Source organism: Neopsephotus bourkii, unplaced genomic scaffold (assembly GCF_033783945.1).
Source record: "Neopsephotus bourkii isolate Nb327-2 ecotype Australia unplaced genomic scaffold, CSIRO-AGI_Nbou_v1 NB_1792, whole genome shotgun sequence".
In the NCBI taxonomy this organism is placed as follows: domain Eukaryota; kingdom Metazoa; phylum Chordata; class Aves; order Psittaciformes; family Psittacidae; genus Neopsephotus; species Neopsephotus bourkii.
In genome coordinates, this window is record NW_026902266.1 from 5,513,289 (window position 1) to 5,540,288 (window position 27,000).

The 27,000-nt window shown below is 39.7% G+C and overlaps 1 protein-coding gene and 1 long non-coding RNA gene across 14 annotated transcripts in view; both read left to right on the forward strand.

The window, feature by feature from the left end:
- Positions 1-27,000, forward strand: part of BRSK2 (BR serine/threonine kinase 2) — a 327,161-nt gene that overhangs the window by 46,303 nt on the left and 253,858 nt on the right. The window lies entirely within an intron of this gene.
- LOC133226632 (uncharacterized) lies at positions 1,179-4,138 on the forward strand. The gene is made up of 3 exons (XR_009729599.1): positions 1,179-1,566; positions 2,800-3,029; positions 3,917-4,138. It is a non-coding gene; the product is annotated as an uncharacterized LOC133226632 (long non-coding RNA).

The following is a 27,000-nucleotide window of genomic DNA, read 5'->3' on the forward strand; positions in this document are numbered from 1 at the left end:
GGTTTAGTTAACCTACTTGTAATTGCTGGTTTGTTGCCACTATAAGGGATGTGGCCTTCCAAGAAGGGAAGTCTTGCATGGATGCTAGAAAATGGAAGGGTCTTACTAGTTGCAGTTTCTTTTGTTTAGCTACCTCTGTTGAGGCTTTCTGACCCTGAAAATAAGAGGCTATGATAGAGGAACACTCAGCATCATGGAACATGCAGTTTTAAGGCAATTTCTTTGTTTTTAAAAGACTTCTTTTCATGTCATATAGCATCTCTTTATTCCAAAGGGAATATATATCAGTATATGATGATATCACTGTATTTTTAAAGGTTTTTAATTTGTTCTATGTATCACTTCTTAACTTCTCCCTATATATGTACCTGTCTTTTGCATCTATGCAGCCACCTTTCTCTGTTTTTGTGTCAGTATTTATAAACAGAGATATACATAATTTGAAGCTGGAATAATATTTTGACAATTTTTGTTGTTTCTGAGTGTTACTGATGGCTGTTACTGTATGAATTCAGTCTTGCTACCTGAGGGTTCTCAGTACCACTGTGCACGTTGCTGGTTTTTGGTTTGTTTGTTTTTTTTGGGGGGTGTGTGTATGTGTGTGTGTGTTTGTTTTTAGTGAAGATGATCATTGTTCTGGAGATCATTTCCTCCTCTTTGTGCTATAATCTTGTTGTCCTTTTCAATTCTTCGCTTAACAGAAGATTTTAAAGTGGCAAGGGGTTTGGAGGGTTCAGTAGTTAGTGATAAATGTGTGTGCAATTGTTGACAATGTCTTATCTTTTTAATTAATTATGTTTTATTATTGAGGTGTACTGCGTTCATGCACTGCAGTTGCAAACTTGAGCATGGAGAAGAGGTATAACTTATGCTGACATAAGTACTTCTTAAAACTTGTCTGTACTTGACAACGTTCATAGGAAGAACTATGGAGAGCATTTACTGATTAAAGAGGCTGGTGAAGTGCTGCTGTTGGTACCAGTAGCAAAACTTCTCAGTGAACTATGTGGAGCTCCTCAGAAAAACAGTTTCCACATAGGAGATCTACCCATGTTTTGGATGCTGGATGATGTAACAAGTTAATGTGCTGCTTGCCATGTGTGCTAGAGTGACTCTGAAAATCATAAACCAAGTATTAAAAACAGACATGCTGGCATTTAGTGTTTAAGAAACACTCTTTTCTCTAAGTTGTGAAGCCCTGTTTAGAGTAATATGCTAAATCTGGTTTCCAAATAATCTGCCATGTTTTGCTATTGTTTTGAAAATTTCGCAACCGTGACACTACTGAGAGAAATGTGTTAAAAAGTTGGAACATCTGTTTGTCATGCTGTCTGCTGGTGAAGTTGTTCTGGCCATGTAAAACAGGTAACAACTTTGGGGTACTGCTTCACTTGTGGATTGCCTTCACTCTTACAAATTGTTTCAACACTGAAGACCTCTTTGAAATTTAAAGGCTGAAGAACTGGAAATTTCAGTGGAAAAGGGTATCTGATGGAAGTGAGACTCAGCACAGAATCCTAATTGTCATGAAAACATCTTTTGAGTAATAGTAACTCATGCACAAAGGTAGGTTCAGTCTTTAAATTTTAGTGATTCTTGTCTTACCTATGCCTGTGAGATTAGGTTAAATTCCAGAAGCCTGATCCAAATCTTATTAAATTCAGTGGAGGGACTGTAGATCCAAAATGGCCTGATTTGGTTTAAACTTTTTCCATAATGAGAAAAGCTGTATAGTATGTATTGTTCCAGAGAGGAAGTTTCCTTATTTATTACTCACCAAGAGAACTTGGGTTTATAGTTGTGTACAGCTGACAGTAAAGAGAATTCTAACAGGATTGTGGATCTGGGGACTGACCTGCTAGAAAGTAGCGAAGGGGAAAGGGACCTGGGGGTCCTGGTGGATAGGAGGATGAACATGAGCCAGCAATGTGCCCTTGTGGCCAAGGAGGCAAATGGCAGTGGTTAGTAGGTCAAGAGAGGTTCTCCTCCCCCTCTATTCTGCCTTGGTTAGGCCACATCTGGAGTATTGCATCCAGTTCTGGGCCCCTCATTTCAAGAAGGATGGGGAACTGCTTGAAAAGAGTCCAGCATAGAGCCACAAAGATGATTAAAGGAGTGGAACACCTCCCTTATGAGGAGAGGCTGAAGGAGCTGGGTCTCTTCAGCTTGGAGGAGACTGAGGGGTGACCTCATCAGTGTTTACAAATATGTAACGGATGGGTGTCAGGATGATGGAGCTAGGCTTTTTTCAGTGATATCCAGTGATAGGACAAGGGGCAATGGGTGTAAACTGGAGCATAGAAGGTTCCACGTTAACATCAGGAAGAACTTCTTTACTGTGAGAGTGACAGAGCACTGGAACAGGTTGCCCAGGGGGGTTGTGGAGTCTCTCACATTGGAGATATTCAAGGCCCGCCTGGACAAGCTCCTGTGTGATGTACTCTAGGTTACCCTGCTCTTGCAGGAGGGTTGGACCAGATGATCTCTTGAGGTCCCTTCCAACCCTTGGGATTCTGTGATTCTGTGTAACATACCTGTGCCTTCATGTAAATGTCTCCTTTAAAAATTTCACACTGCTGTTCTCAATTCTGTCCTATGCCTTTACAGTATTGTATAGTAATAGCATCAACCATGTCATTCTTATTGTTGGTAAAACTTGAGAGCCCAGAGTCTTGGTGAAGGTAAGTCTGAAAATTATGGGTGTGGAGAATGTGAGTGTTGGTTTATCACACAAGCTTACTAAAGCAAATAAATAACCTTGCTTCTCTGTGAATCCCCCCTTTTTACCTTCTTCTCCAGATAACGATGCTCAAACTTCACATAAATAGCTGGCATACTGTGGAGGGCCTGATAAGCGGATTTCTTCATCCATGCTAAGTCTCCATTATATCATGTAGCCGTCCCATTATCTTGTGTGAAATGCTTATTGCAGTTTCTTCCATTGGGTCTCCTATATGTATTATCTATAATGCATAATGGAGTGTGTGTATGAATGAAGGACAATATCCCACAAAGCATGAAAATTACTTGTAAGTTGCAAGCATTGGGTCTTAATGGTATGATCTCATTATGTTAGGAAAAAAATTCCCTAGTATCACCCTTTATATTCTAGAACTTGATTTATTTTTCTCTTTTTTTTTTTTAATCTTCCACAAATTTAATCAAGTTATGTTAAAAAAGAAACAGTAATGATGTTGAAGCAAGTGATAGGGTCTAAATCATGAGTTCTTTTTGTAAATTTGCTCATTTAAAGGAACATTATCAACTTCCAGCATGTTTTTTTGTGGGAAGCATCAAATTAGGAACTCTGAAGTAATATAATGCTACTAGTAGTAATAGTCCCACTTTTCCTCTTCAAGGGTTGTGTTCTAAACTTTGAAATATGGAGTGTTTCATTTTTTAGTTCTCCAGTTTACTATGTAGATATTTTGAAGTTCTGAGGTTATTCAACAGCATTATTTTTGTGATGGAAGAGGGATTAACCTCTGGTCTTGGTGGATGCTTGTGTTCAGTTGCATTTGTGTCGTCTGCAAGGCTCTTATTTTCAATCAAACTGTAATCAGCAGATAGGTGTTAGAGAAGCTTGTCTTGAATTATCTAGGCAACACACTGTCACTGGAGGATTGTTATGTGTTGTACACTATTTGAGACATTTATTTGAGTTATTTAAACATTTTTTGGCCTACGCTTGTCTTTAAGAGTTTTGAATACTGGAACTTTGTTCTTTACGTCTGGAGACCCACAGTTTCGGTTTCTTTACAGTTTCTTTTCTATTACAGTTGTCTGCATTGCCACGTTATATTTTTTTCTCCCTTAACTGTCATTCATGCTTCCATTTACTACAGTAAGTAATTCCTTTCCATCATTGGTGCCTATGTTTTCATATAGTTCTAATTGTTTTTTTTGTTTTTTTTAGGGTCTGTCTTTATTCACTGTTAGGCAAGCTCTGAATATCTGGTCTTTGTTTAATTTTAAATATCCATGGAATAGTCCTTCCAAGAAGATATTTTCCATAATTGATATCCTTCAAGTTGTGCCAGTATCTCTTTTGGGAATGGGGTGACTGGAAGCAGATGAAAGACTCCAGACAGAGTCAAACACAGGCTCAAGTGGACTGTGTTGCCACTGTCTTTGTGGGACTTGCAGTCCCTCCTGGGACTTGCAGCCCCAGGACTTGGCTACGTAGATAGCATTAGGACCATGGTTGGGCCACCCCCTCCTCTCCCCCTCTCACAACCTGGCTCTGTGGTCTGAGGAAGCAACTTCAGGGAGCAACCAGACAGAGACACCAGCTGGTACTACCAGCTGCAAAAGCAGCACGGTGAAGGCTGGAGGCCATGCAGAGAGCAGTCTGCGCTTCCCGCCAAGGCCTTTGTTGCCCTGTGCTCCCTGGTGATGCGCTCAAAACTTCCTTAAATTCTCTTCCTCAGTCTTGTCAGTTTTCACCCTCCTCAAGTTATGTCACCTTATTCCAGACTCCTCCTTTCCCTTAGCTTTGTGGTTAACCAAAAAAACCCACCCAGCGTTCCTTAAACTGTTCAGGTGGTTACAAGCCCTTGCTGTGCTCTTTGTGTTTACCTTCAGCCTTTCCTCTGTTGTGTTTAGAGCCTTTCCCTGTTAGACTTTGGGAAAAATCACAGCTACGTTTCTGTAGTTTTAGAAACTGCAAGAATAATTATAGTTGTTACTACTGCTGGTAGTAACATTGGCTGTCTCCTATGGTGTGTCACATAAATGTCTCTCGCAGCTGAGTATCTGAGGTTCAATATCTATCTACTTTTCTTTCCTCCTTCTAAATTATTTCTCATTTGACAGTTTTTGGTACACTGTTTCACCTTGAAGGCCCACTTTTCGTGGGTGTCAGTGGACAAAAGCCTTCAATGGATTTTTGCTCAAAACCTCATTTCGATTTTGTAGTTGTCAGCAAATTTCTGTGAAATCTGTCCTTAAAAATAAAACTAAACAATATTGTTGTATCATGTCAGATGTTATTAAATAGCTGTCAGGTACTGCTTTTTATCCAGTAATATTTTTGTTGTGGGTAAGAATTGAATTGACTATTGCATATGCAGTATTGAATTTTTAAAGAGCTTTTAGACACTTGTTAAAGTGCTAACTATTTTTTTATTTTTACTGGAATATAAGTGCCTTCAGCTATGCCAAGAAGCATTGAAGTGGTATTATATTTTGAATTGTTACAAGGTTCTCTTTTATAATCTTGCTTTCTAAGGCTTCTACGCTTCTTAAAATACCTGTAGTAAATTTAATATTTCTAAGAAGTATTATCATCTTACTGAACCTGGAACATAAGCTTCTAGAGACAGGGGAATTATAACATTTTTTGTAAAACACTAAGCACATTTATGGCACTGTAGTTATAAGGCACTTGTGTAAAAGAAAGTTTTGCATTGTGTCTCTCCCACACCCCCTACTTTCATGTATGCAACTTCTCCTAAAATTAGTTCTGAATTACGGTTGTGGGAGGACCCTGTTACGTCCAGAGCCCCATTCAGGTTACTGGATTCTTGTGTGCTTGTAGGACCACAGCAAGAAATGCACCACAGGGATAGCTTTTGGTGAAATTTTGTTATGCTTACGTTGCTTTGAATGATTTGCTTGTTAAAATGTTCAGCAATAACTCTGTAGGTCTGCAATAACTGTTAATTGAGGTTGCAGATTTTCACCTCTCTGTATACTTCTTTTGCGTACAAAAATATCTCTGTCAGTGCTGTGGCTGCTTCTTTTAAAACACCTGAGACTGTAACTGGGTGTGAAAAAAGGAAGTTGCAATCTTTGCATATCCTCCTGGACCTGATTCTGGGATCCTTGGAGTGTGTGGTGCTTACGCACGGTTCTTCAGGATTTTGTGCATAATGAATACTGATCATGAATAAAAGTTGCAGGACTTCATTCTAGGAGGTGTTTTAGAATTTATTTTTTTTAAGATCACTATAATATTCTCCAACTGTGACTTTCCAGTTTTTCTAAATTAATATAACTGCAATACTATGTACATTGACACTCCCCAGCATCTTAGTGCCTGCAGAAATGTTGGAGTTAACTGCATAAATTAAAACCCTAGTGTATTTTTAAGTATTGAAACAGAGATTCAGGGAAGTGGATGTGATGTAGTTTGTAAGGAGGTTAGAAGTTTTGAGATTAAGCCAGTGCTGCATGAAATCAGTGCTGAATGCCTGGGGTGAGAAGTATGACCATCCTTTCTCAAGTCACATTCTTAGCCACCGTTTCTCCTGCTGTTTGTGTCCCCTTGCGTTTGTGGTACCATGACACAGACTACTAGAAGGATGAGTGGTCAACACTCCTCATACTTTTCTGGACATATTTTTTTATGCATCATTCCCTTCCCCCCCACCCCCCCCTTTTTTTTTTGTATGTGTGTATAAATAAAAGGAATGGGCAAGCTGAAACTGTTCCTGGGAGTAAAATATTTCATGTTAGTTAGAGTTTGCCATAAGATTGTTCAAAGTCTCAATGTTTCTAACAGTAATAAAAAGATTGTAATGTGACTGCCTGCTTTGCTGCATAGCTGCTTGCTAAGTGAAATAGGAAAGGAATGGATGTTTTTGATCTTTGCTGTATCCATGCTGCTTCTGGCCAGGAGCATCCTCTTAATTTCTTTCCTGCCTGCATGGGCTGTCAAACTTTCTCAGTTCCAATATATTATCCTCCCTTATCTGAACTTCCACTGCAGTTATCCTCTCACCCTCTTTGGATTTGGACTTTACCAACATAAAAGAAAAAGCTCCAGCCAATGACTGATGTCAGTATAAGACACCTTAAGAGGAAGAACATATCCTTTTACTCTATGGTGATTGATTGCCTCCCCACTGTAACTTAGAAAACAATGTTAGAGTGTTAGGGAGGTGTTTGACAAACCAATGTAACTACTGTCCTGTATGGAGAGAATCACAAGCTCTTGTGCTTAGAAGCCTACTTCGAGAGACTTAATCTACCAAGAGCTGAGTTATATGTGAAGCTTAGTAGGAGGTCATGTTGCTTATGTGTAAAAAGAAGGATGAAAATAAACATCATTGTAAAAACTGACAACAGCTGAATTATAAAATGTGGCCTCTCTGGCTGCTATAATCTGTGAGAAATATTTGAACTGGGAACCAGAGACTGTTTAGTGATACGTCTCTTCATGGAAACATGAAGGTTAGGAAGTAGTGATTGTTGTGCTGAATGGTGGAGATGTAGCAATGCACCCTTAGATGTACCATTATATTTGGTTAGAAGCTGGTCTTTATGCTTTGTTGTGTTTGAGGTAGAGCAATAAAATCTTTCTTACTATTAAAATATTGCATTAATTGAATATTGATTTACAGACATGTTTTAAGACACATTTCATACAGCACCAGAGTTATGTCTGCAAAGCTTGTCCGAGTCACTGGGATCTCTCTCTCCCTCTTTTGGTATTCTGTGACAGGATTAAAACCCACCATGATGTGACTCCAGCTGAGCTATTGAAAAAGAAGAACCAGAAAAGACTGCTCTTGTTTTTATTCCAAAGCCGAATCCTTTGGTCAGACTGATCTGCCATTAACAGCACCTTTTAAAAAAGAAAGGGAAAACTCCATCAAAAGTAACTGGGGCTTTTTGGTGTTGCCTCCAAGAAGCATAATCTTTTATGTGTTGGAGACTGGGGAGAAACAGGTTCCCTTCTAGTCACAGGTCTTTTCTGGGTCTCTGTTATGCAGACATCAACTTACATTGATGTTCATTCCAGCTGTTTCTTAAAAGCTCAGTTTTCATTGCTTTTGAGCCTGGTGCAAGACATGTATAAGAAGGAAATAAGAGGTTTTTATCCATGTACCTCTTTCCCTATTTCTTTTTTTGTGTAGATAAAGCATAAATATATGTGTACATATTTGTACATTTAAGTGTGCACACTTACACAGAATCCCGGTATATAACTAAACACATTAACCTAATATAAAAAGCTGAAAGAAAACTTAAGATTTGGGAACTACTTATTTAGTTGTTAGTGGGGAAATATAATTTGGAGCTCTTGAAAAGGAAGAGCTACCGTACTTGCACTAAACTGAACTGCGAACAATGGGAATTGGTAAATGCAACAGCTTGGTTTTACTACTTTGCCAAAGTCTTTTTCTGTTCTGTTCCTGAGTGGTTTTAATGACAGACTGTTTTGAGATGTGAATTATGAACAGTATCCAAAATTTGAGCACAAATCAGGAGTCATTTGCTGTATTTACAGACCCTCAACTTATTTTATAAATAACATGATGGCTATTATTTATCATAATAAAAAGGTGCTGGTTTGTCCACATGAAATTATTAGTGAGCAGCACATTTAAGAAGATTAAATCTGTGTAGAGTAGAGAGGTGTTTCAAAGCTGCTGTGTAATTAAGAGCTTCTGTTCATCAGTTTGGAGTACCTTTGTTCTTAATTGGATGTAGGAATGACACTTTTGAGGTGGTAATAAGTGGGGAAGGACTGCTGGGTCCCTTCTGATCCATTGGGAGTGTTATAGAAAATATGGCAAAAAAAATGACTTCGGTTGAGAAAAGTAGAGAATAAATAATTGTGCTCAGGAGCAAGCATCTGCTGAGTAGACTCTCAGAAAGTAGTGGATTTTGAGAGGAAACTAAATGATTATCTTTTGCTTTTCCTACTGGGGAGGTGAGAATTATGAAATGGTGCTAAAAGCTGCTGCTAGGTTGCTCCTTGGAGAACAGAGTTCCTGAATGAGATGTGGATATGCCCAGTTCAGATCCTAGGAGATCCTCGCAGAGATGTAGTGCTTTGTGAATTTTTCTAGACTTCTTTTGTTAATAAGTTATGTCATTCCCCCTCCTTAAGTGTCAGAAACAAGGTCATCTCCCTGGGTGCACTAGTTAATCCTCTGGACTTTGGAGTTTTACCTTGAATCCAAGAAACTGGCAAGTTTTGTTTTTTTATCTTTAAATACCATTATCAAAGGTTCAAGTCCTATTTCTGTGATGTAAAACTAATTCATAGGCTAGTGCTTTGTGAGAAATTGGGGCGATCCCATTATTATTTTCACAGTAGAAGGGAACTGTTGTGTGTAAAATGCACTGTAATACCTGTAATGCAAGTTTATATACTACTCTGTTTTTACAAGCATATGTTATATCTGCTGTCTGCACCAGGTTTAAAGCCTGACACTGAATTACAAAAGAAGTTTGATTCAATGTATTAGACACTCATATGACCAGCTGTAGTCTCATAAAAGGTTGCTCTCTTGACATTATGAGCTTTAGAAATTGATTCAGGTGTACTGAGAATTGATTTGAGAAGTCTCTCTGGCCTTCTGGGACAGCAGTGAAAAGAAAGCTCAATAAAAGGATGTTGTAAAAGCAATCTGGAGTAATAGGCAGTAGCCATGATCAAGGAAGTTGGAATAGATGAGCATTCAAGGGGTACTCTTTGAATTTGTGTTTCAACTGATTAGGAAAACAACATGATAGTAAAGGGCAGTTTTAACTGTAGGACTTTTTTTTTTTACTATTAATTTTTTTCTCCTTTATGCTAGGTCTTTTAGAGAGGTACATAAGCCACAATACCAAGACCCTTCTTAGGCATATTTTTTCCTTCTTTTACTTCATTATGTCTTTCTTGCTGAAATGTCTTCTCTCTTGGTTATGCTGGTAGAAAATGACAGAATCATAGAATAGTTAGGGTTGGAAAGGACCTTAAGTTCAAGTTCCAGCCCCCTGCCATGGGCAGGGACACCTCGCACTAAACGTTATCACCCAAGGCCTCATCCAACCTGGCCTTGAACACTGCCAGGGATGGAGCATTCACAACATCCCTGGGCAACCTATTCCAGTGCCTCACCACCCTAACAGGAAAGAATTTCTTCCTTATATCCAATCTAAACTTCCCCTGTTTAAGTTTTAACCCATTACCCCTTGTCCTGTCACTACAGTCCCTAGCGAAGAGTCCCTCTCAGCATCCTTATAGGCCCCCTTCAGATACTGGAAGGCTGCTATGAGGCCTCCATGCAGCCTTCTCCAGGCTAAACAGCCCCAACTTTCTCAGCCTTCATCTTCATATGGGAGGTGCTCCAGTCCCCTGATCATCCTCATGGCCCTCCTCTGGACTTGTTCCAACAGTTTCATGTCCTTTTTATGTTGAGGACACCAGAACTACACACAGTACTCCACGTGAGGTCTCACGAGAGCAGAGGGGCAGGATCACCTCCTTTGACCTGCTGGTCACACTCCTTTTGATGCAGCCCAGGATACGGTTGGCTTTCTGGGCTGCAAGTACACACTGAAGCCAGCTCATGTTCATTTTCTCATCGACCAACACCCCAAGGCCTTCTCCGCAGGGCTGCTCTGAATCTCTTCTCTGCCCAACCTGTAGCTGTGCCTGGGATTGCTCTGACCCAGGTGTAGGACCTTGCACTTGTCATGATTAAACTTCATGAGGTTGGCATCAGCCCACCTCACAAGCATGTCAAGGTCCCTCTGGATGGCATTCCTTCCCTCCAGCGTGTCAACCGAACCACACAGCTTGGTGTCATCGGCAAACTTGCTGCGGGTGCACTCAATCCCACTGTCCACGTCAGCGACGAAGATGTTGAACAAGATTGGTCCCAACACCAGTCCCTGAGGGACACCACTCGTAGCTGGTCTCCAGCTGGACATTGAGCCACTGACCAGAACTCTTTGCGTGCGGCCATCCAGCCAGTTTTTTATCCACCGAGTGGTCCATTCATCAAATTGATGTCTCTCCAATTTAGCGACAAGGATGTCGTGTGGGACAGTGTTGAACGCTTTGTACAAGTCCAGATAGATGACATCAACTGCTCTACCCTTGTCCATCAGTTCTGTAGCCCCATCATAGAAGGCCACCAAATTGGTCAGGCAGTAATTCCCCTTAGTGAAGCCATGCTGGCTGTCACTAAGCACCTTGTTGTTTTTCATGTGCCTTAGCATGCCTTCCAGGCGAATCTGCTCCAAGATTTTGCCAGGCATGTAGGTGAGACTGACTGGTCTGTAATTGCTCGGGTCATCCATTTTCCCCTTTTTGAAAATGGGGGTTATATTTCCCTTTTTCCAGTCGTTGGGAGCTTCACCTGACTGCCATGATTTTTCAAATATGGTGGCCAGTGGCTTAGCAACTTCATTTGCCAGCTCCTTCAGGACCCACGGATGAGTTTCATCAGGACCCATGGACTTGTGCATGTTCAGATTTTTAAGATGATCTCGAACCAATTCCTCTCCTGCCGTGGGCCCAAGGTCTTCATTCTCACAGTCCCTGCATTTGCTTTGCAAGACTTGGGTGGTGCGGTCGGAGCCTTTGCCAGTGAAGACCGAGGTAAAGAAGTCATTGAGAACCTCGGCCTTCTCTAAATCCTGTGTAGCTAGTTCTCCCGGGAGCTTCCTGAGGGGGCCTGCATTCTCCCTAGTCTGTTTTTTATTTGCTGCGTACCTGTAGAATACCTTCCAGTTATCCTTAATAGCCCTAGCCAATCACTTTTTATTAAGTTATTTTCTGATGTTTAGGAAGGGATACACACTGCCAAAGAAAATGATGTAGTTGGCTACACAGAAGTTGCCACATATGACAAATGAAAAATGAAAGAGAATAAAACAAACTTTAAAATAACGAACAAAATGTATCTTGTCTACTCTCTCCTGGTTAGTATTCTTAGTAATTAAAGTAATAGGTTTTTAACTGTCCTGGTCAAATTGATGAAGCTATTTTTTAATATCTTTTTTTGTTACTGAAGGACAGTAGAAGCTAAATCTGGAAGAGATTGTAGATAATCACTTGACACAGATTCTAGCCTAGAATACTAGACTTTAACATGGAAGAACAGTGTCAAAAATCTACCTCAACGCCAAAATCCTATTTTCAGGTAAATTGAAATTCATGTTGTACAGGTCCATAAGCAAATTACTGCTAGTGTGGCAAATCAGAAAACCTGAAAACCATTTTAGCAAACTCTCAGTTTTATTCCATAAACCTGAGCTGTGTAAGAAAACCTAACTTGTTTGTATTTCTTACTTGAATGAATGGGGAGACTAGCAGGACTTCAAACCTACATGGAGGTTTTATGAAAAATTTCTAACTCCAGGAGCTGCACCTCCCAGGGAAATTTTTGAAGCAGGAGCTGTGATGCAGTGCACTCAGAGGAGACAGTCAAGGCCCAAATAGGTAGTAATTTCTGTAAGGAATCAAATCAATTAAAGGGGCATAAATAAGCATTTCAGTCTACTGATTCCAGCATAGAAAAACCTGCGTATGGCTCTTTAGAGGTTTGAAGTTAACTAAGGCTTAGAGTAACTGATAAAAACATTGGCCTGTCAAGTCCAGTATATTGATGGAGAGTTCTTACTGTTATCTCTGTATCCTCTAGATACATCATTCAGTTTTCTCCCTTCCTTAGTCTCCTTTTTGTTTTTTAGTTGTCTCCTGGGATTGTTTTATGAAGTGATTTTCTCCACTGAGCATGCAAGCACACTTGTTAGGATTTGATATATGTAAGCCATATATTTTATTATGGTGGATGTGTTCGTATAGGATTCTTATTGATTTTCTTGTGTTCTAGTCAATGATGAAGTGAGGCGATAATAAAGCATGTATGTGCCAGGCTTTTCTTTACCTCTTCTGCAACTTGGACAAACCATTGTAATTTTTTTAGATATGCCAGGTGCGGTGGAGAAGAAATCTTTCTCTCAAGTAAAACAGTGTATGATTACAGCAGTAACTGCTGTTAGCTGCTTTGTCCTTTGTAGCAACCTCTTGTGTGCTGAGAATCTTTTTCACTTCAGCTTTTCTTTTACCTTGTAAGAAGATTATTTTGGAGCTTTGTTCATGAAGGGTTTATTCCCATTTCCAGTGAAGCCAGTGCTAAAATTTATATTGGTTGAAGCGAAAGTTAGACACAACCATCTAAAATAAATGTGTAGTATGAAATAATGTCAGAACACAATAGTTTTTGCAAGTGTGACAAAATGTTGCTTATGTATTTACTGATATTGCTGAAGAAATCTTATCATTGTGTTAATATGACAGAGAATATTTTGCTTGGCACTGGAAACTTGTACTGCCCAACCTGTTGATTAAAAGTGTGTTTTCTCCATGCTGCAAAACCTAGAATACCTATAACTTAATTGTACAGATGTACTGCCATATAGCATTTTATGCAGGTACATTGTGTATGCCCAGTAAGGCAGAATTGATGACAAAAAAACCCCACCAAATCCATGAGAACATTGCAAGAATACAAGAAGCTTGGTTGTATGTTATTGCCCTCTTGAGGTTTGTATCAGTAACCTGAAATACTGGGAATTCAGCTCTGCTCCAGGTGAGTCAGCACTAGGTCTATCAAGCAACAGAACTTAAATGTTCTCCACTTGATCACTGAAGGCTAGGCTGTGCACTTGCCTTTCTTGAACTGGTCGCCTTTTCTTTGTTCCCCTTTCTTAGCTCTGCATCTGAAACTTAAAAAAAAATAAAAAATAACAAGTCTTGATTTCCTACTGAATAGATACTGCATCTCTTGTCCCAGGGCTTGCTCAAGGTCAGTAACAACTTCTGCAAGAATGATTTATTGACTTCTCTACTCTGACCAGAATTAAAATTGCCACCAAAGGGCCTGTAGTCCCTAGACACCAGCTTGGCCTTCTTAGTCAATGTGCCAGAAAGATGGCTTTAGTTACATAGCAATTAAAAGACTTATTTCATGGTGAGTAACTAAGGGGAAGTGGAGGGCAGGGAGAAAAAGGTTAACACGCTGAGACAGAAACGGTACAAAGCACTAATTCTGTGCTTGTATAGAAGTCCCTCCTTTCCCATAATTTCTCTCTGCTTTTCATTTTCCACTTTTGCTTTCTATATGTCTCTTGATTTACTGAACCATCTTTGGGAGCCTTGGAGGCTTTATGAAAAGGGTAAATATAACTGGGCTAAAAGAATTACGAGTTTACTATGAGGCATCATAAACCTTGCTTCACAAAGGGGTCAAGACCTATGTAATTGTGGACAGTTCTACCATCCCTGGTTGCCTCAAAGTTTTCCCCTTCCAACTGTGGACCTGTTGGCCAGTTTAATTCAAATTTGGTAAGAAAGGTAACAGCCTTCACAGTGCAGAAGAGAGGCGCCCTTAGTTCTCTGCTGAGAAAACTGTAAGAAGTATAACCTTTAGTAGCCACTGCAGGCTACAAGTGAAAAAGCTCTGTTGTGAAAATTGTAACTTGAAGGATATTTTAAGTTCAAGTTTGTACCATGTTGGAAATCAGCTGGCATACAAGGCTGTAAGAAAACTGACTTCATCACTTCCCTTTGTCATGGTCCTACTTGTTTCGCAGCCAGCCAGCTGCTTAGCATCCCTGGAAAAGAGATGTCCCTGTGGAAATTAGTGCAATGTCTATGTGAATACCAAAGGTATTTTATTAATACAATTCTTACTGTTGGAACCAAGCTTATGTAGAATCAAAGCATTAAGATTTTCTATGTCTTTATGGTGGTTTTGAAGAACTAATGTCTTCTCATTCTGTAATCATCTGCACTGTGATGTGCCAGGAAGGAGACAATCCTTTTTTCATGGCTGGTTAAAATTATGTGCTTTTCTTACTGCTTACTGTTTTGTCTTGATGCTTGATGACTGGTATATCACATGACAGACCTCAGGTCTTACAGAACTGCCATTCCAGCAGCACTTACTGAATTACACTAGGTACATGGTGCTGGCATTGTGACATTTACCTTGTTTGGTTGCAGGGGTGGATTGTATCAGGGAATAAATAGTTCAGCAGGTCTGACTATATCCCTTTGTTATTGACAGAGCAGTCAGTTTTTAACTGGTCTTGTAGGACACTTGCAGATACAGTCTTTTAGCCACAGTTTCCTTTCCCATCCGGTTTCCCATGGTGAAGAATTGGTGTCTGAACTCAACTAGTGACACTGTGGCGATTGAAATGTGATTCAAGCCCTGTTTTGCTAGATTCAGTAAGTGCATAACTGTTTTTATTTCAAATAAATATCATAAAGAAAATAATAGTAAACATTAAATATGATGATCACAAAGGGATTAAATGGCATCTCAGACTTATTAAGTCTGTGACATGGCTATGAGTTGAACTCCAAATTTTTGCATCTCAGTGTAGTGTTTTAATGACCAGATCCTACAATTATTTTATCAGGGAAGTGTTCACCACTTAAGTGTCTCTGTGCCAAACTGGCCTTAGTGTCATAGAAAGTAGATATTTCTCACTAAATCCTCTCTATCACGTAAAACTTTCGTGGAACATAATGCCCGACTGTTTTTGAAATTTACAGCAAATAGTGAAGTCACTATGGGTTTCTCCTACCTTAGTGTGCCAATGCATCTTAGTTTGTTCACTGTTGGAGCAAATTGGTTCCATGTCACAGTTAACGGCTGTTTTACCTGTCTGAGAGTATTCCATGTGGGGTGGGAAAAGATCCCCTAGGTCAGTTTAGGAGAACCAACTTAATTTAATGTGCACAATCTGAATTTGAAATAACCCATAACTCTCAAAAGCCCCCCCTTTTTTTTTTTTTTTTTTTTTTTTTAATTCAGTGCACAACTTTGCACATCCACAGAGTTCCAAGTGGAATGGCCATTTATTTCCCATTGATAAGATCACCCTAAGCAAACTGTAAAAACCACTCATGGCAAAGAGGAAATTTAGTGGCACTGTAAATTAAAACCTTGGATAAAATGTTATCAGTTTTGACTTACAGTATTGTCACCGACTATGTTGTGAGACCTGAAATAATATCTGGAGTTACATTGTATCCACAATGTTTCCTATTTATCAATGCTTATTAAAGGACATTAATGCCCTTTGAGAACTGGAAATCTCCAAAGTTTTTATAAACACCGATCTACCCAGCTTGTGGTTTCTCTGTAGCTTCTGTCACAAGTGAGATGCAAGGCAAAAATCTCTCAAAGGGACTACCCAACTTTATAGTAAAACTAGTTGTACCATAAAGTTTCTTTTAAAATAAAGATGTTTCAAAATAATCCTCAAAGTGGGTGATGGTAATCTTAAGTGGTCTCTTAATGAAATATGTTTCTTATTATAATCTTAGGATTTCATGCAGACTCGTCAGATTTTAATTAATTGGAAATGTAGTTTTGACTTCTTTGGACAGTGGATGTGATCTTTAGTAAATTTTATGTTTTACGAAACTCATGGTTCCCTGTATTAATAGGTGACAGAAGAGAGCAAGGTCATTAATTTGCTGCAAATTTTACTCTGAAATGATGTGTGTCAGTGATAATCCTACAATGTGAAGGAGTGTTGGCAGCAAATGATAAGAAATGTCAAGGAAAGGGCAGAAGTGGGGAAGGGATTTTAACATACTGGTATCATGCTATGTCCTCTTTTTGATAAGCTATAATGACTGGCTGTCAAAGCTGTCAGGGTACTGAAGGGCACTTCTTGAGATGTATCTCTCTGTTATTGACAGGCAAGGGAAAGTGTATGTGCCTGCACACGTGTATATGGAGTTTGATCCCTTTCAGTCTCGATCAGAAGAAAATGTGAAATGTGAAGCGATACTCTGATTCTCATTTGTAATTATTGCATTTCCATAGTCTTTGTTGCTGTGTGCATGGCCATTTCTTCTGTGGTGTAGTATTAGGGAGCTCATGTAATTACAGGTAAGTTAATGGGTATCTGATTTGTATATATTATGTAAATGTATGTTTGTTATAATCTCTACCTATTATATATATCAGTCCAGATGGATTTTAGTTAACTGTAAGGTTTCTAAGAAATGAATAGAATGAACCTTTGCTTTCAGTGTCTTTTCCAAACCCCTGCAGTAGAATGTTCCAAAGTCAGATGCTATTAGGTTTATAATGTCATCTAAGAGTGGACAAATCTTAGCACAGGAGCATGCTCAGTACCCTGTCTTAATCTGTCCCAGCTTCATGAGACATGTTAATTAATTGAAATATTGAAATATAAGCAAATGCTTACAATATAATTGTATTTGGGATGAGGTCTTTGGGAAAATCGACATAAATGAAGAATGGAATTGTCAAAATCATGAATTTCTTCATTGGGTGGATTTGCCAGTTCCCTACTACAGCCATGCGCTGCCTTTTAGTGGGTCTGTCCTTTGCTCTCTTGTTTTGAGGGTAATATTAACATGTTCTCTGCTGGCATAACTCCATGGAAATGAAAGAATTTGCAGGAACAATTGGGTCTTTTTCAGTAATGTCAGTGAAATGATCATGCTAATCTTGAATTTAAGGTTGTAGTCACTGTGTGAGTTTAATTTCCAGTTGTGCCAATATGAGTTTTGCCAGAGTAAACAAAGTCAATCTGAGAAGCACATAAGCAGCACATTAGTAGAGGTTTGTGGAACATGAGATGAAAGTACCTGACCTGTGGAGAGAAATACTGCTCGAATTTAAAAAACAACTACAAGGACAGAAGTAAATGAAACATAGCTATTTTAATTTCACATTCTGGTGACTCCAACAGTGTACAATTGTTGGGTATTTTTTAAATTAGTCATCAGAAATATATCTGATATTATAGGTTGTCCACTTTTCTTACAGATAGAGAACCATATGCAGATGTAAAAAACAAGTGTACATACAGTTTGTCAGAATCAATATTAGGCACACTGGTACAAACCCCTTTGAAGTATCTTGCTCAATGGCTGATGAGTCATTTAATTTCCAGCACCTTGTATGAATGGGTTCCATTTTTTTCACTGACTGCTGTGGCCTTTCCATTGTATCCTGGAGCCTGAGCCATAAAACTGCTGTGAAGGAAGCATAGAAGCTAAAGCATAACAGCAATACTGCTGGTCTGGGTTGTAAAAGTAGCATCTTTAGCTCTCAAATTACCAGGTAGTTCTTAGGGAAGTTGGAAATTTTGACTCTAATCCTCTGGAAATTCCTCTAAATCAGTTCTCTATTAGTTCTGCTGTTTGATAGCTTCTGAAATGGCCTTCAAAAGTATATTTTTAAATGGGAATCTTTCTGTCTTTGCCCCTCCTCACCCTGATATTTTTTCCTGATCTTTTAACATAACAGTTTTGAGAAAGAGCCTATGGGACTGGAGGGCAAGATTTATAGACTAGAATGCCTGATAGATTGTGCTGTAGCTAAAAGCAGTGTGATCAAAGATACTTGTGCGTACAATTGTGATCTGCCAGGTCCTTTGTGAAATACAGTTTTTGCACCAAAGACTGACTTCAACTCTTGTAAGCCAGAAGAAATACAAATGCAGAGAATGACAGATTGGCCCTTAGTGCAAGAGAACGACTTAACAGTTGTTTAATATACCATTTATAATTTTTTTTGTTTTGTTTTTTGGTGATGATTTCCCTGAACATTTCTTTATCTTTCTGGACTATCATTTGGCCAGTTGCCCTTTAGAGCAGAATCACACAGGGTGCGAAGTGCTGAGTGTAATCTTTATGTTGTAGTAACCTGGAGGGCATAGGTAATGGAGAGAGTCCCTCTTCCTGTCCTTTTCTGTAAGGTAAGACTGGACTGGCAAAGCAAGGATTCCTGCTGCTTATTCTGTAGCCTAGCCAACCATCTTCTGCCTGCTGAAACACAAACAGCCTCAGTACATCCAGGGTATTCATACGCCTGCTGTGGCTTAACAATACAGCATGCTATGCAGAAGATTGAAGAAATGTTTAAGGCCTCTTAGCCCTGCTTCCGGTATTTACATGACCTGCATACGTAGAGATGAAGATCTTTATATCAAGCATGTATAGAGTTTGAGGCCTTGCTAGCTGTGAGGAGTTGGAGATGTGTTTAAGGATTCTGCCTAGTTCAGAATGTTGTTATATCCTAAATCTGCAGTCCAGAGGCTTGGTTGGAGTGCATTTTACTTCTTGTTATATGCAGCTGTACACATGTAATGAAACCAAATACTACAAATGTTCCTTGGCAGTGCAGAGACTGGTGGAGCAGAAGGCTTTTGCCCATGGATTCTGGCCTTGTTACTGCTGTTGATGTAGGTGCTGTAAAAAAGAAATAGGTGCTTTTAGTCCTGCAAGCACCATGGTCTAAAGAGTCTTTACAAACAAAGTTCTAAAACAGAGCTCACAGAAGTATATATTAGAGGAGTGGCTAAAGCACGTTTAGGAAGAAAAGCTGTTAAAGCTGAAAGTATGAGATTAAATTTGTTTAGTGAGCTAAGAACATATACTGGAAATTATGAGTCAAAAGGAAATCACCTGTCATTTGGTGTACAGATTCTGAATCTTAGAGCTCACATGATTTTCATTTACATGCATACATACTCTTTTGAGAGTCTATTCAAAGATCTTTGGTTTGATTCTAAAATTTTTCTTTATGTTTGAAGGGACAGTGAGTGGGTACCTTACTGATTGCAAATTTATTTGCAAGCACTAACACCCAACACAGCTCTTCAGAGGCAGTATCAAAAAATCGTGGCAGTAAGGTGAAGTTCCCAATGACTGGAAAAAGGGGAATATAACCCCCATTTTCAACAAGGGGAAAACGGATGACCCGAGCAATTACAGACCAGTCAGTCTCACCTCCATGCCTGGCAAAATCTTGGAGCAGATTCTCCTGGAAGGCATGCTAAGGCACATGAAAAACAACAAGGTGCTTGGTGACAGCCAGCATGGCTTCACCAAGGGGAAATCCTGCCTGACCAATTTGGTGGCCTTCTATGATGGGGCTAGAGAACTGATGGACAGTGGTAGAGCAGTTGATGTCATCTATCTGGACTTGTGCAAAGCGTTCGACACTGTCCCACACAACATCCTTGTCTCTAAATTGGAGAGACATCAATCTGATAGGTGGACCACTTGGTGGATAAAGAACTGGCTGGATGGCCGCAGACAAAAAGAGTTGTGGTCAGTGGCTCAATGTCCAGCTGGAGACCAGTGATGAGTGGTGTCCCTCACAGATTGGTGTTGGGACAGGTGTTGTTCAACATCTTTGTCAGTGACATGGACAGTGGGATTGAGTGTGCCCTCAGCAAGTTTGCCAATGGTACCAAGCTGTGTGGTCCTCAACATAAAAAGGACATGGAACTGTTGGAACAAGTCCAGAGGGCCACGAGGATGATCAGGGGACTGGAGCACCTCCCATATGAAGACAGGCTGAGAAAGTTGGGGCTGTTCAGCCTGGAGAAGAGAAGGCTGCGTGGAGACCTCATAGCAGCCTTCCAGTATCTGAAGGGAACCTACAAGGGTGATGGAGAGGGACTCCTCATTAGGAACTGTAGTCACAGGACAAGAGGTAACAGGTTAAAACTTAAACAGGGGAAGTTTAGTTTGGATATAAGGAGGAAATTCTTTCCTGTTAGGATGGTGAAGCACTGGAATAGGTCGCCCAGGGAGGTCGTGAATGCTCCACCCCTGGCAGTGTTCAAGACCAGGTTGTACAAAACCTTGGGTGGCATGGTTTAGTCTGAGGTGTCCCTGCCCATGGCAGGGGGTTGGAACTAGATGATCTTAAGGTCCTTTCCAACCCTAACTATTCTATGATTCTATGATTCTAAAAGTGGAAGCTTTAGAAGGCTGAGTGAGCATCTTTTAACCATGAACTTCAGTGTCCCTTGCTACCAGAAACCTCCAGCTGGTATTTCTTCTGTGGCATGTAGCAACTGTGCTGAGACCTGAAGGCTTGATCCTTAGACCTGTGAAAACAGTGGCCCAGGTCTCAGGGCATCAGTGATGGAGTATCAAAGCCTGAAATGGCAATTCCCTTCCTTACTGGAGGTGTCAGCCTGTCAGCTTCTGCTACAGTACAAAACGTGAGCATAGTCAACCTAGCTCTTAATTGCTGAATAAAAGAAGCAGAACTGTCTTTCTGTTTTGTGTTTGATTTGTGTTTATTGAAATCAGTACCGTACACTTATAGTTTGGAAAAGTAACAGTTAGGTTCCTTGTAATAATGAAAAACATCTATTTGAATCCATCACTTACATTTTATTTAACAAATATTTCCTCCTCCCTCCATCGTTTTCCTTGTTTTGTTGTCACAGATGGTACCAGGCTCAGGATGAAGAAGACATGGTAAGTTATTGAGTAGTCAGCCTGGGGAAGGTTAGTGAATTAAAATGCATGCAAAAAAAAAAAAAAAAAGGTACACCAACACTTTCTACAATATTAAAATAACAGGTTTTATTGGACTGAAAATGTCTACACTGGTGTTTGTATAAATAGCTGTACTGGGGATAGATGAGTGTCTGCTTTTGAATTCCCATATTCTATTCATTAACATATTATGGCTTAACATGGCTTTTGTTACAGTGCTGGCTGTGGTATTTTGATATGGCATATGGGAGAAAATGGGCAAGCACAAGCACTTTGAGATGTGTCCTCAACACTTAGCTAATAGCAGCCTGAGAAGGGAGAGTGTTTGCAGCCTCTTTTGCACATTATGCAAAATTTTGCAAATTATGACATAATTTGTTAAAGAAACAAGATTTTTTTGCTTACCATCTTATAGATGGGCCAGATAAATGAGAAAGATAATGGCTCATTGTTTCCTGCTCTTTGAATGACGTTTCTCTATTGTCTTAATTCCTCAGTGGAGTGAACTTAACACAGTGGGCTTTGTTGAAACAACAGCACATGTGCCCCATGTCACCAAGAGAGCTACAGTGGAAATGCTAATTCAATAGCATAGAAAGTGTTTGAGGTGGAGCCAGTGGGATAAATATGAAATATGAGATTCTTGGCATCAGCTGTTTACAACCTCTGGTTTTCTGTCCTGGATGAACAGCCTTTTTCACAGGAACATCAATTTTTGTGCCTTGTCATTTCACCAATTGCATCATGCAGGCAGATTTCAAATGCCTGAAGAGTAACCATAGTAACTGCAGGTCATTTAAATAACCTGAAAGAAAAGGAATTCCCTCCCTTGTAAAACCCTTCAGTCAAACAGGCTCCAAAGGTACTGCAAGATTCAGATTCCTCTCTGCTGCAAACTGGCACTGCTCCACTAGGTTTTAGTAAGGTACTGTGGATTTGCACAGGTTGATCTGGTTTTGAAAGCATCTACAGAGTGGGTGTAGCTTCTGCAGGAAGACAGAGCTGTGACTGCTGCCACAAGGATAGATTTGTGTCTTTGTATATGTGCCTGCCTGTTTACTAACCTGAAAATGATGGTGCTGACTTGTTATTGAGAAGATTTATCGATCTGTTCACTTATTAGTTCTTGAATAATTCTCCCAGATTCATGCTTACATTGATTTCAGTGAAACATGGTGCTGATGATTCTAAAAGTCAGTGATTTTTAGATTTTCTTCTGTAGTCATATCTTCATCTTTACTCTGAGTTTATAATGTGACAGTATAAATGCATTTAATGTAATCATTTAATTGTTAACTTTCTTGAAAAAGACAAGGACTGAATTAAGTAAAATTCAAGTAATGAAGCACTATGTACTGATTGGAGATATCGGTGTCTGTGCTGGCTGTCAAGAAAACTGTAAGAATACTTGAATTGTCTTGTTTGGCCTATCAGTGAGAACTAAAAAGTAGGCTAAAATTTGAGTCCATTTATAGATTTAATAGCAGAGAATATCTTCCAACATCTTTCATTGAAGGCTAGTATTACAAATCTTAGTTATCATTATTAGACTTCCAAAACCAATTTACTAATAAGGAGTGATTAAGAAACAGATTTAAGTATGGGGTATTAGAAGCTTATCATTTGGCCTTCTAACGTTAACATTTTCTGTTCTTTGGAAGCATTCAGGTGCTTTCTGAGGTGCTCTGTGCTTAAAGCTTGTTACAGTACCCATACTGAAATACAGGCATTCTCATCCTTTGTTGGGCTAATACAGAGACAAGTTATTAGTCTCTTTCCTTTGGATTTTGTCACTACCACAGCAGTATTTGTTTTTGTTTTGCATCATTTTTTCCCCAAATTCTTCTAAGGAATGATTTTCTAAACACCTTCCAATCACCCTCCCAGATATTTTTCCTGGCTTTCTTCCTCTAGTTGAGCCATCTTCACCAACTGACTCTTCTCTAGAGAGGTATCGTCAACCCATAGTGCCTTCTTGCTACAAGGGGATTTCTGCTGGCTCTTTGACTTTATTAGGACAACTGTAGTGATCGATAGTATCTGTGTGGCAGTTTGCTGAACAGACATGTTTTGGAGTCATCCCAGGAAGAAGGGTGTAAAGCTCCCTGACCTTGTGTTGACAGAAGGAAGTAAAGGTGACATTTATACCTCTTGGCAAGGAAGTGGGAATAAAAAGGAAAGGTGATATATCTTTGGGACATCTTTATAAACAGTTACAGGAACTCTGAATTTAAGCATCATTTTTCCTGTGTTAAATAATATTGTCATCTTTCTAGCTGTGTAAAGGTAATATTTTCTCTCCCCTTGCCACTTCAGAAGTTTGCTTAGTTTGCAATCAAGTTCTCTTTATAGGTTCTTTGTTGTTCCATGCATTAGACTTTTTTAGCATATTAATTTTATTTAATTCTAATTAATTACTTGGAAAAAAGTTTTCTACCTATGGTTTTGAATTTTCAACAATGAAATATTACCAGCAGCACCTATTGAAATCAGTCCTTTTGCATTCTATCCTCTGTTGTATAACACGACAGAGGTGGAATAATTAATCTTTTAGTAAGGTACTTAAGCGTAATTATTCAGTGCTTGGTCCTCCCCTGGTTAACACTCAGTATTGTCTAAAACCTCTCAGATCCAGTGGTCTGAATTAATGTAGGGGAAAATTGAAGTTAAATACCAGATCTGAGCTTGGGTACAGCTTCCCTGGAATCTACATATTCTGATCCACACCATTGGTCTCAACAGATAGTGTTTCTGACTTCAGTGGTCTTTGGAGAGGGCAAAGACAAGCTAGCAAAGTGCTGTTTGGCAGTGGTGGAAGTCTGGAGTTAGTTATAGCCTGGACTGTTATATAAACAGTGGAGATTTTAGGAGTTTAAATTGTTTTGAGAAGTATAGAGAAAGTAACATTTTTTTTCTACCGTATTTTATGGGAGAGTATCTCAGAATCATGACAGTTTGAGAGCTGAGGTGATCTTGAACTATTTAATTCAACCTTTAGAAAATTTGAATCCACCTCCAGTGTCTACCTTCTGAAGTGCAGCCTATGTTTTTGACTGGTACATGCAACCAATTACTAGTTCTCTGTACTATGGGAGTTCTGGCCAGTTGTGGAGCCAAAACATTAAATGAAAAACTTTTGATAGAGAAATGAAACCACATTTACATTTCCAGTCTCTTAATTTTTCATGTGATTGGCTATGCTGTAAATAGTTGAAATTACAATCTGCAGTATTTTTTGCTTTCCTTGGTACATAGCCTGAAAAAATGGGGAAGAGGCCTTCGAGGAAAGGCTGGCATGCACTAGAAACAAGATAAAGTCTTTTTTTTAAAGAAGAGAAAGGCCATTTCTCATAAATAGTTTTTGAGCTAGTTGTCTAATTCTTCTTTTGATAACATTACTCACTTATTGGCATCATGTTTGGATACTACGCAAACTAATTGGGGACTTAGCTGACTTTAGGCTGAATTCCTTGCTATAGGTACTATACAATATTACTACCCCACAGCTTGTGTAAGATCACATATGCCCTTACCACAGAAAGGCTCTCCAATTTTTAAGTTTTCTCCTTCTCTGGCAGCTCTGTGAGGACTGATGCTGTTCTTCACATTTTCAGAGAAGAAGACAAAGACAGATTGCAGTGAATGTTGGTCACGCGCAAGGCTGCAAATCAAGTTTTTGTCCTACCATCAAGTTTTTGTCTTACCACATTTCTCACCAGATTGGATGTGTTATCTTTGGGACTAAGTTTTTCTTTGCTTAGTCTGTGCCAAGGAGCAGCCTATTGTGTAAAAAACAAGAAATACCCTTTTCAGACACTGTGTAGTTATTGGGGAAGGTGCAGTTACAAAGTGGTATTGCTGCAGTTCCTAATTCCTAACTGGAGAACACTTCTGACAATCCTGATGATTTCTGTTTTAAGCTACGTGTTGTTACTCCTTTTGGCTCCAAGCTGTAGTGAGTAGGTTAAATGGGAGTAACTCTCAGGAGGTGACTGGGATCAGCAATGTTGTAGGTAATAAAAGAGAGAAATGGGCAGATGAAAACCCCTGTTTCTGGTCATTAATGTGATCTAGCACATAATCTAGCTGCTTTTAATTATTCATTATGTTGGAAAGGTTTACAGTAACAGACAAAAAGACAGTATCTCAGAGCATAGATTGTAACACCATTCTGAATTGTGAAAGTGTGCAGGAATTTGCTCTTTATTTTGCCTACTCGTGTTTCTCCACTTAATGAAGATTTTTTCCATAGTGTCCCAAATGTATCTTGTGTTACTCTTGTTATTCATTCATAATCAGTTGTATAAATTAATACCTGGCCAGTTCCCTGAAGGACTGCAGGCAAGAGCAGGAAATTTCTTTTGGGATGATTCTTGTTATGCCTTATGGACACCTAAAGTTACTCAAAAAAACCCAACAGACCAACATTCTTCTGGAAGTGGAGAGAGCCTTGTAGTGGCAATAACTGGACCTGTTCAAGGTTGACAGGGATGATTTCTGAAAATGCATTTTAGTTTTAAGACCAGCTACTTATTCTAAAACTGGAATGCTGTTTTACTGGTTGTCAATTTTATGTAAAATCTGAGATCCCATAGTGAAACTTGTCATACTTGAATGGGTTTTTACTTGGCAGGAAGGTTTGAATTCAGGTGGCTTCTGTTCCAGATGTAGATGCTATGTTCATGTCAGAGGTGCAATGCATTTGGAAAGGTTATGTTGTCAGAGTTTCGCTTAGCATTTGTGTGATGAAACTCTGGATGTTGCTGAGGTTTACCCTGGTTTTACATAAAATCATCTGATTAGATCTGCCAGGTTAAACTGTACAGTTTTGGTTATTGAACTCAGCAGTTCTTGTTCTCTATCAAAAAACTACTCTGTTCTGTTCCCTCCTTATGTCTTGTTCTGTAAATATGTCAGTAAAGCTGTGGACATAGTCTGTTAAATAGGGAAGGAGTGGTTTTCATGGCATCAGTCTATTTTCAGATATAGAATCATAGAATGGTTTGGGTTGGAAAGGACCCTAAAATCATACCATTCCAACCCTCTGTCATCCTTGTGGCCCTTCTCTGGCCTTGCTCCAACAGCTCTATAGAATCTTAAAATAGTTAGGGTTGGAAAGGGCCGTGAGATCACCCAAGTTCCAACTCCCTGCCATGGGCAGGGACACCTTGCACTAAACCAAGGCTTTAGAGCCCAAGGCTCTGTCCATCTTGGCCTTGAACACTGCCAGGGACGGAGCATTCACAACTTTCTTGGGTAACCCATTCCAGTGTCTCACCACCCTCACAGTAAAGAACTTCTTCCATATATCCCCTATTTAAGGAACCAGTTACTCCTTGTCCTGCCACTACAGTTCCTAATCCCATGGCCTTCTTAGGTTGAGGACACCAGAACTGTGCACTGTACTCCAAGTGATGTCTCACAAGAGCAGAGAGGCAGGATCACCTCCTTTGTCCTGCTGATCACGCTCCTTTTGATGCAGCCCAGGATACGGTTGGCTTTCTGGGCTGCAAGCGCACACTGAAGCTGGCTCATGTTCATTTTCTCATCAACCAACACCCCGCAGTCCTTCTCCGGTCTGCTCTGAATCACTTCTGGGCAACCTGTAGCTGTGAAAAATAGTGAGATAGAAATATGCAGATACTGGATAGGATGATAAGGATAATGATGAAGAGAAACCAGGCAGAGACTTGGAACATATCCTCAGGAGGTCTTGCAACAAGGATAGCCAGTCCAGCTTCCCAAACTTGCTTCTGAAAAGTGATTGGATGGAGAAACCATGCAGGGTTTCAGTTGCCTCTGTGGAATTGATGCTGATGGGATGGCTAGTCCTGCAGGTAGGCACCGTCTCCCTGCAGAACTGCTCTGCAACTCCAAGGTGTCTGTTATTCCAGTGGGGTGCTTGACTAGAAGTCAGTGTTTAGATGCAGCTCAAGATTATTCCTCACATCTGTGTACGTGCT